Genomic DNA, 7,380 nt, shown 5'->3' with positions numbered 1-7,380 from the left:
CTTGTGAGGATCGAATGGGATCATGGCTGTGGAAGTGCTGGATGAGATTGTGGTGATCTGCCCTAGCTGGTGTGGCTCAGTGGATAGAGCGTCGGCCTGCAGATTCAACAGTCCCAGATTTGATTCCAGTCAAGGGCATGTACTTGGTTGCGGGCACATCTCCAGTGGGGACTGTGCAGGAGGCAGCTGATCGATGTTTTCCTCTCATCGATGTTTCTAGCTCTCTATCCTTCTCTCCCTTCCTCTCTGTAAAAAAAAAAAAATCAATAAAATATATTAAAAAAAACACACGATTGTGGCGATCTGTGAGCTGGCCATTGTTTCGTGGTAGATGTAGTGTTTGAAAGTCAGAGCAGGGAGCCAAAGCTAACATCTGCCGAGAGACACGCAGGCAGGCCTTTCCTGTGTGTAGTCATGTGGAGGGCGGGGCCTGATCTGACTCACAGCATCTCTGATCCATGTGTTATTGAGCCAGAGACACATAAATCCACACTGAAGCAGCCACGGGGGAATGTGAACAGGAGACCGGAGGAGACTGTGGGGTGAGGTGTTTGTAACGGGAGCTCTCTCAGGTGTGGGTAACGCTGTGGGTGGAGCCGCATCACAGGCTGAAACGAGGGACAAGAGCTCGCGTGCCGAGTGACTGAGAGAGAAAAGCCTTCTTGGTCCGGTTGGCCTCTTTGTTGAGGTTCCGCGGGTGCTGGGTACCTGGGCAGTGGCTGGAGTCCCTGGCTGGAGCTGGACATCCCCAGGAAGGTGGGCGGTCACCTCTCATCATCTCATGGTCTGCTCACGCACGTGTATGAGCAAAGTGTACCCCTGCACCACCCAGTACGCATAGTTAAGAGTACAGATCATGTATTTTGAAAAAGTGAACTGTCTACTAATATGTCTTAAGTATATTTATGTCATCCTACATAATAAAATAGTAATATGAAAATTGACCATCGCTCCAACACACAAGATGGCTGCCCCCATGTGGTCAAAGATGTCTGCCTCCATGTGGACACAAGAGGGCCACCACAAGATGGCCAGCAGGAGAGGTTAGTTGGGAGGAATCAGGCCTGCTAGGGAGGGCAGTTAGGGGTGACCAGGTCAGTAGGGGAGGGCAGTTAGGGGTGACCAGGCTGGCAGAGGAGGGAAGTTGGGGGCAACCAGGCTGGCAGGGGAGCAGTTAGGTATCAATCAGGCTGGTAGGGGAGTGGTTAGGGGTGATCAGGCTGCCAGGCAGAAGTGGTTAGGGGCAATTAGGAAGGCAGGCAGGCAGATGGGAGCCAGCAGTCCTAGATTGTGAGAGGGATGTCTGACTGCCCATTTAGGCCCAATCCCACTTAGGATTGTGCCTAAATGGGGAAACAGACATCTCTCGAGGGGTCCCAGATTGGAGAGGGTGCAATCTGGGCTGAGGGACACCCCTCTACCCACCCCTGCAGAATTTCGTGCACCGTGCCTCTAGTAATAAAATACTAAAGAAACGATTCACATGGTTCTAGCCCTCAAAACCTCTAAAAATCTCTGCTTGACGATGGTACAAGGAAGCAGGCCATCTGCTGAGGGAGCAGCAATGGAAGATGCCTAAGCAGCACCTCTTTGACCCGAAGTCTGAGCCATCCAGCTCCATCCGGATTGGTGTTTGGCTGCTGGAAATGCTTGGCAGGGTGGAGTGTTGTGGTTTCATTTGATCTCTCGTCATATTAGGCTCCTGATTCCTGGCCCCCCGCCCCCGCCGTCCCGAACTATAGAGCCTCAGATTTGGTGGGCCCCACCCGGATTCCAGCACTGACTGGGCTTTTGTGTTCCGCTCAGAGCGGGAGATTGTTTGGACAAATAATTCATACCTCTGATGGGAAGGGAAGGGTGTTTCAGGAAGGCGATGATCTGTTCGTGTGCCAGGTATGGGGGCCCAGGCCCCCGTGTACCGTGCATTAGCCTGTCCATTAGGGGAGCTGCCCTTTATGGGATGGCAGCTAGCTGTTGGTTGGAAGACTAAAAGTGGCTCTAAATTTTTCACAGCTGTGGCAGGAGAGAGAGGAGATGACACAGGCCGTGAGCGGCTGGAGTGGTGAGCAGTGACCGATCCCATTCTCGCCCAGCCATCTCCTAAGAACCACCCGTTTCTTCCATCCCTCTGGCCAGGCTGGCCCAGGCATGAGGTAAGGTGGGCGGGGCCTCCCTGTTAAGACAGAAGGGCCTTAGAATGCCTCTCTTCTACATTCTCACTCTCTTTTCCTTGCATGTCTCCACAGATATAGAGACATCAGCACAGAGGTGGGTGGGAGGGAGGGCAGAGAGGGCCCTAGGCAGGTGAAGGTAGCATACCTCCACAGAGAGATGCCTCAAAGAGGGTCTGGGCTTCTCATGGCCAACGAGGACATTGGTTAGGTCCGTGGTCGACAAACCACGGCTCATGAGCCACACGCGGCTCTTTGGCCCCTTGAGTGTGGCTCTTCACAGAATACCATGTGCGGGTACGCACGTACAGTGCGATTAAAACTTGGTGGCCCATGCGAGGAAGTTGGTTTTCGGCCTGGGCGAGTCTATTTTGAAGAAGTGGCGTTAGAACACTCAAGGGGCCAAAGAGCCGCATGTGGCTCGCGAGCCGTGGTTTGCCGACCCCTGGGTTCGGCGGTTGTGGAGGGCTCCGAGAAGGGCAGGTAGCGTGGAGATGGGAAGGAGTTGGAAATTAGGACAAACATCACCCAGTTCATGATGTACATAGGCCAAGGCCTTTTCACATTTTTTCCTTTTAAACCAGAAGAGCCACTGACAAGCTCTCCGGAGTCCTTGTGCTCCCAGAATAAAGGGCTGGCGGGCCCGGGAGACGGCGACTTTCCATAGGGCGCGGTGGGTCCCAGCACGCACACTCCTGCACCAGATCGGCCTGTGCACCACCACAGCTCCTTCTCTCTCTCCATCTCCCTCGCTGTAGCGATTGGTCTTGGCGGTGCTTGGAAGCAGTTTGCGCAGTGATCGTATCGAGCACCTTTCTGCAAACAGGACGATCTATTCTACAGCGGCTGCTTTCCAGTGTTTTAACAATAAGTCCTTTTTCTCTTTGTTAGCGGAAAGCTTATTTTGACAGGAGGTGGGGGGTTGTGAATTGATATTATCCTAGCGAAATGCAAATAATTCATGACACGCATGTCTGAATCACGAGGACGAAGCTGATCGGCACACGGTTCTGGTCCGTCCCAGCGGCTTTGTCCGGACGGCGGTCTGTGTGAGCGAAGCGGTTCGATGGAATGTATAAACGGGAAATGATCGTTTCAATGCTGTCAGCCTGGTTTGTCTAAAAGAAGCGGTTCTTTACAAAGTGAGATGTTCTTTGGGCCTGAGGAGGAAATAAACAACATTTAAAAGTTACCCCCAGCCGAAACTGGTTTGGCTCAGTGGATAGAGCGTTGGCCTGCGGACTGAAAGGTCCCAGGTTCGATTCCAGTCAAGGGCATGTACCTTGGTTGCGGGCACATCCCCAGTAGGGGGTGTGCAAGAGGCAGCTGATCGATGATCTCTCTCTTCGATGTTTCTAGCTCTCTGTCCCGCTCTCATCCTCTCTGTAAAAAATCAATAAAATGTATTAAAAAAAGTTCCCCCTCAAATCCAACAAGTCCAGCTGTTTGCGGTTTCCTTCGATCCCAGGCTCTTCTATCAGTAATTAAAAATTTGGAGGCTGTTAATGAGCATGAGGTCAGCATTATATCACTTGTTTCAAAGGAGGGAAGGGGGACTTCTTCCCTTGGGTAGGATGTAGAAAGTCTTGGCCAATGCTCTTGCTATAATAAATTAAAAAACAACAACACACCTATGAATTTATAAATTTACAAAACAAACAAACAAACAAAAAAAAAAAAAAACCACACCTATTTTTATAGGCACCAGAATGCTAGGAGAGGAATTAGGACTAACTAACCTAAACTCTCAGGAGAGAAACCTCCTAGGGTTACCTGGTGGTTGGTTAGCCGTTCTCCACCCCACTGGCATTTTCCAATTCTGGGTGTAAGGTGAGAAAACAAGGACCCTTCCTGGGAGGAGAGAGCCTGCACCAAACACATGGCCAGGGGCCCCACGAGGACACCTTTACTTTGGAGCTGCCTTGTGTGGAGGATAGAGAGCTAATTTGAAAACCTCCCTAGGTCAAAATGGGAACTCTCAGAATCTTCCAGGACCATGAAGACCAAGGCTCTGGCAGGATCTCAATAAAAGGCTAGGACGTCCGTGCCATGGCAATAAAGGAACAGCAGAAGCATAATGAAGCTTGCTAAACCCAGTCCATTTCCATCTCAACACCTTATTGGATTGAAGTGATCCGTCCTTCACAGTGTCTACCTAGGAGAGGAGAGAGAAGTTCTCTCTGATGGAAAGTAGAACCATCTAGGGTCAGTATCTTTTTACATTTTTTTTGTCTAGTAAACAATTAAAAAATTACAATCATTCAAATAGGTAAGACAGCATGACTGATAATCAAGGAAAACAACACATAATAAAGAAGACCCATGGATGACCAGTTATTGGAATTAGCAGCCACGGAGTTAAAATATGCATGATTCATGTGAGCAAAATAGAGGAAAAATGAATAAGAGAGATAAAAGGATGGGTAATTGCACCAAATAATTGAAATCTATAAAGAATCAAATAGATATCCTAAAGTGGGAAAATACAAGGAGGAGCAAACGTATGTTTACAATTGTGAGTATGCCAAACACAGAGTTTATTCTTATATTTATTAAATGATTTTCTATATGAACAACTGTAAACCTACTTTTGCCTAGCCCTGTACAATATCTGAAATGAAGAATATATGGAGCTTAATAGTTGACTGGAAATAGCCGTACATAAGATTAGCGAATTGGAAGGCAAGTCCACAGCACTTAAGTTCTGACATAACGGTAGATATGGGAGACCCACATGGAATATGATAAAAGGTCTGATATACACAGACGCCCAGGGTGAATGGAGGAAGAGATATTTTCCAATGATAATGGCTGAGAGTTTCACCCAACCGAATCCTTAGATTCAAGGAACCTCCAGCAATGGCAACACAAAGAGAGCCGTGGTGGGCACGTCACAGTAGAACAGTGAAGACCAAAGTGCAAAGTTACATCTTGAAAACAGCAGGAGAAAGATATTACTGTTAAAAGAGCCACCTCTGCTCCCTGGCTGCAGGGAAAGCTTGGAAGTCGAGCTTGTGTTGAGGGGAAGCAGTATCTAAAGGAGGAACTATGGACAGCGAGGCTCCCGGGGGCCGCAGCGCGGGGTCTCAGGGCAGCAACAACGCTGAGGCTGGGAGCCCAGGCCTGTTGGCTGCTGAGCACAAGTGCTGCTCTGAACTGTCTGTGCTTCACTCGGTCCCTCCTGGCTCTCTGTGAGACACCCGGTACATAAGACTGTGGGAGGAGGCCGGTACTTCTGATCGGAGCCTCAGGACGGCCAGGCCAGGGTGTGAGAGAGAGAGGGCGCAGGAAGGCACTGTTCTGTGGTGGTGACGCCCTTGCTGTGCTCCGGCCACCAGCCCGGGAGCTGTCCCGTAGACTTCCACGTCGGTTGACTTGCAGCTCCTCCATCTCACGCACCTTCCCTTCCCATCAGCGGGCTGTGTGTGAACAGGGTTCAATAGACAAAAATTAAAAGAAAAATCTAGCTACCCAAGAGTTAACAAGTGGACTGAGGGATAATGCATTCTTTATGTTCAATAGTAAAACAAAGCCCATTCCAGATTTAAAAAAATATACGTGTGGTCCTAGCTGGTTTGGCTCAGTGGGAAGAGCGTCGGCCTGAAGACTGAAGGGTCCCAGGTTTGATTCTGGTCAAGAGCACAGGCCTGGATTGCTGACTTGATCCCCAGTAGGGGGCGTGCAGGAGGCAGCCGATCATCCCCAGTTGGTTGCAGGCACATCCCCAGAAGGAGCTGTGCAGGAGGCAGCTGATGGATGTTTCTCTCTCATCAATGTTTCTAACTTCTATCCTTCTTTCCTCTCGGTAAAAAAAGAAAATAAAAATAAAAAAAATCAACAAAATATATTAAAAAAATAAACCATTGGTTATTTGTCAGTTTCTCAACAAATATACTTATTATCATAATGATCAACTTAGTGTGTTCCATGTCAGACCTATATATTCGTGTTTTTTTTTATTCCTATCTGGTTGCCTAATGGCATAATATGCTGCTTTTCGTAGACATTGATACCAAACCAATAACAGCTGTCAATTAAAAGAGGTTTTCTGAGATGAAAGCATAAAAAAATCATTGGAGGAATAGTTACCATAAACTGGTTCTCTGGGTTTAATTCATGGCGAGAGTGTCTCTGATCTGTAATATACCAGACGCATGCTTTTTCTCTCAGGGTCAGTCTCAGAAGGCTGTGGAAGGCGTTGTCTTGAATGAACTTCTTTCAATAGGGAAGTCTCTCTGCCCTCTACTTTCTTTTATTTTCTTACTAGAGGCCCGGTGCATGAAATTCGTGTAAGAGCAGGCCTTCCATCCCCTGGCTGCTGGCACCGGCTTCCCTCCGGCACCCGGACCCGGGCTTCCTACAGCCTCGGCTTCGTCTGGAAGGTTGCCTGGAAGGACGGCTGGTGGAATTAGCATATTATGCTTTTATTATTATGGATTATTATAGGGTTTTGGTTGGGTTGAACAAGAGAGACAGGGATTGAATAATTGTTATTGTCACGCATTTCTAGGGCACCGAGAGCAGAGCTTGTTTCAGTCAGAGGAGTAGACTGCCTGAGGCCCTCTTCATCCCATCCTTCAGCCCTGTCCGCGGGCAGAGAAGTGAGCACATGTCAATCAGAAGCAAGCACCAGCCCGTCAATGCGTCTGACCGTGAAAGTCTCTGTTCTTCCGACGGCTGCCTGATCTACAGGGTTCTCTGAGCGGCACATCATTCCCATGCCCCTCATGGTTCAACGTCCTGAGCATCGCTAACACATTGTTTTTACCTAAAATAATTCTCAACTGTGCAACTTGAAAGTGATTATTTTAATCAAGATTAAAAAAAAAAACAAACCCAAAACTTTTCATTGGTTTGTCCAGAGTGGATCAGTGGTTGAGTGCCGACCCATGAACCAGGAGGTCTGGTTCGATTCCTGGTCAGGATACATGCCTTGGTTATGGGCCCGATTCCCAGTGTGGGGTGTGCAGGAGGCAGCTGATCCATGATTCTCTCCCATCATTGATGGTTCTCTCTCTCTCTCCCTCTCCCTTCCTCTCTGAAGTCAATAAAAATACATTAAAAAAAAAAAAAACAACCAAAAAATTAAAAAAATATTTTATTGATTTTTTTACAGGGAGAGGGATAGAGCGTTAGAAACATCGATGAGAGAGAAACATGGATCAGCTGCCTCCTGCATACCTACTACTGGGGATGTGCCCACAAGCAA

The 7,380-nt window shown here is 48.4% G+C and overlaps 1 long non-coding RNA gene across 1 annotated transcript; it reads left to right on the top strand.

Moving 5' to 3' along the window:
• The first annotated feature begins 460 nt into the window (after positions 1–460).
• LOC123652763 lies at positions 461–7,040 on the top strand. The gene is made up of 3 exons (XR_006742259.1): positions 461–542; positions 2,014–2,153; positions 6,682–7,040. It is a non-coding gene; the product is annotated as an uncharacterized LOC123652763 (long non-coding RNA).
• The last annotated feature ends 340 nt before the right edge of the window (positions 7,041–7,380 follow it).

The sequence above is a fragment of the Pipistrellus kuhlii genome, unplaced genomic scaffold, assembly GCF_014108245.1.
Source record: "Pipistrellus kuhlii isolate mPipKuh1 unplaced genomic scaffold, mPipKuh1.p scaffold_m20_p_2, whole genome shotgun sequence".
NCBI classification, from domain to species: domain Eukaryota; kingdom Metazoa; phylum Chordata; class Mammalia; order Chiroptera; family Vespertilionidae; genus Pipistrellus; species Pipistrellus kuhlii.
The sequence above is the reverse complement of the archived record's forward strand: the minus strand, read 5'-3'. Positions and strand labels throughout refer to the sequence as shown.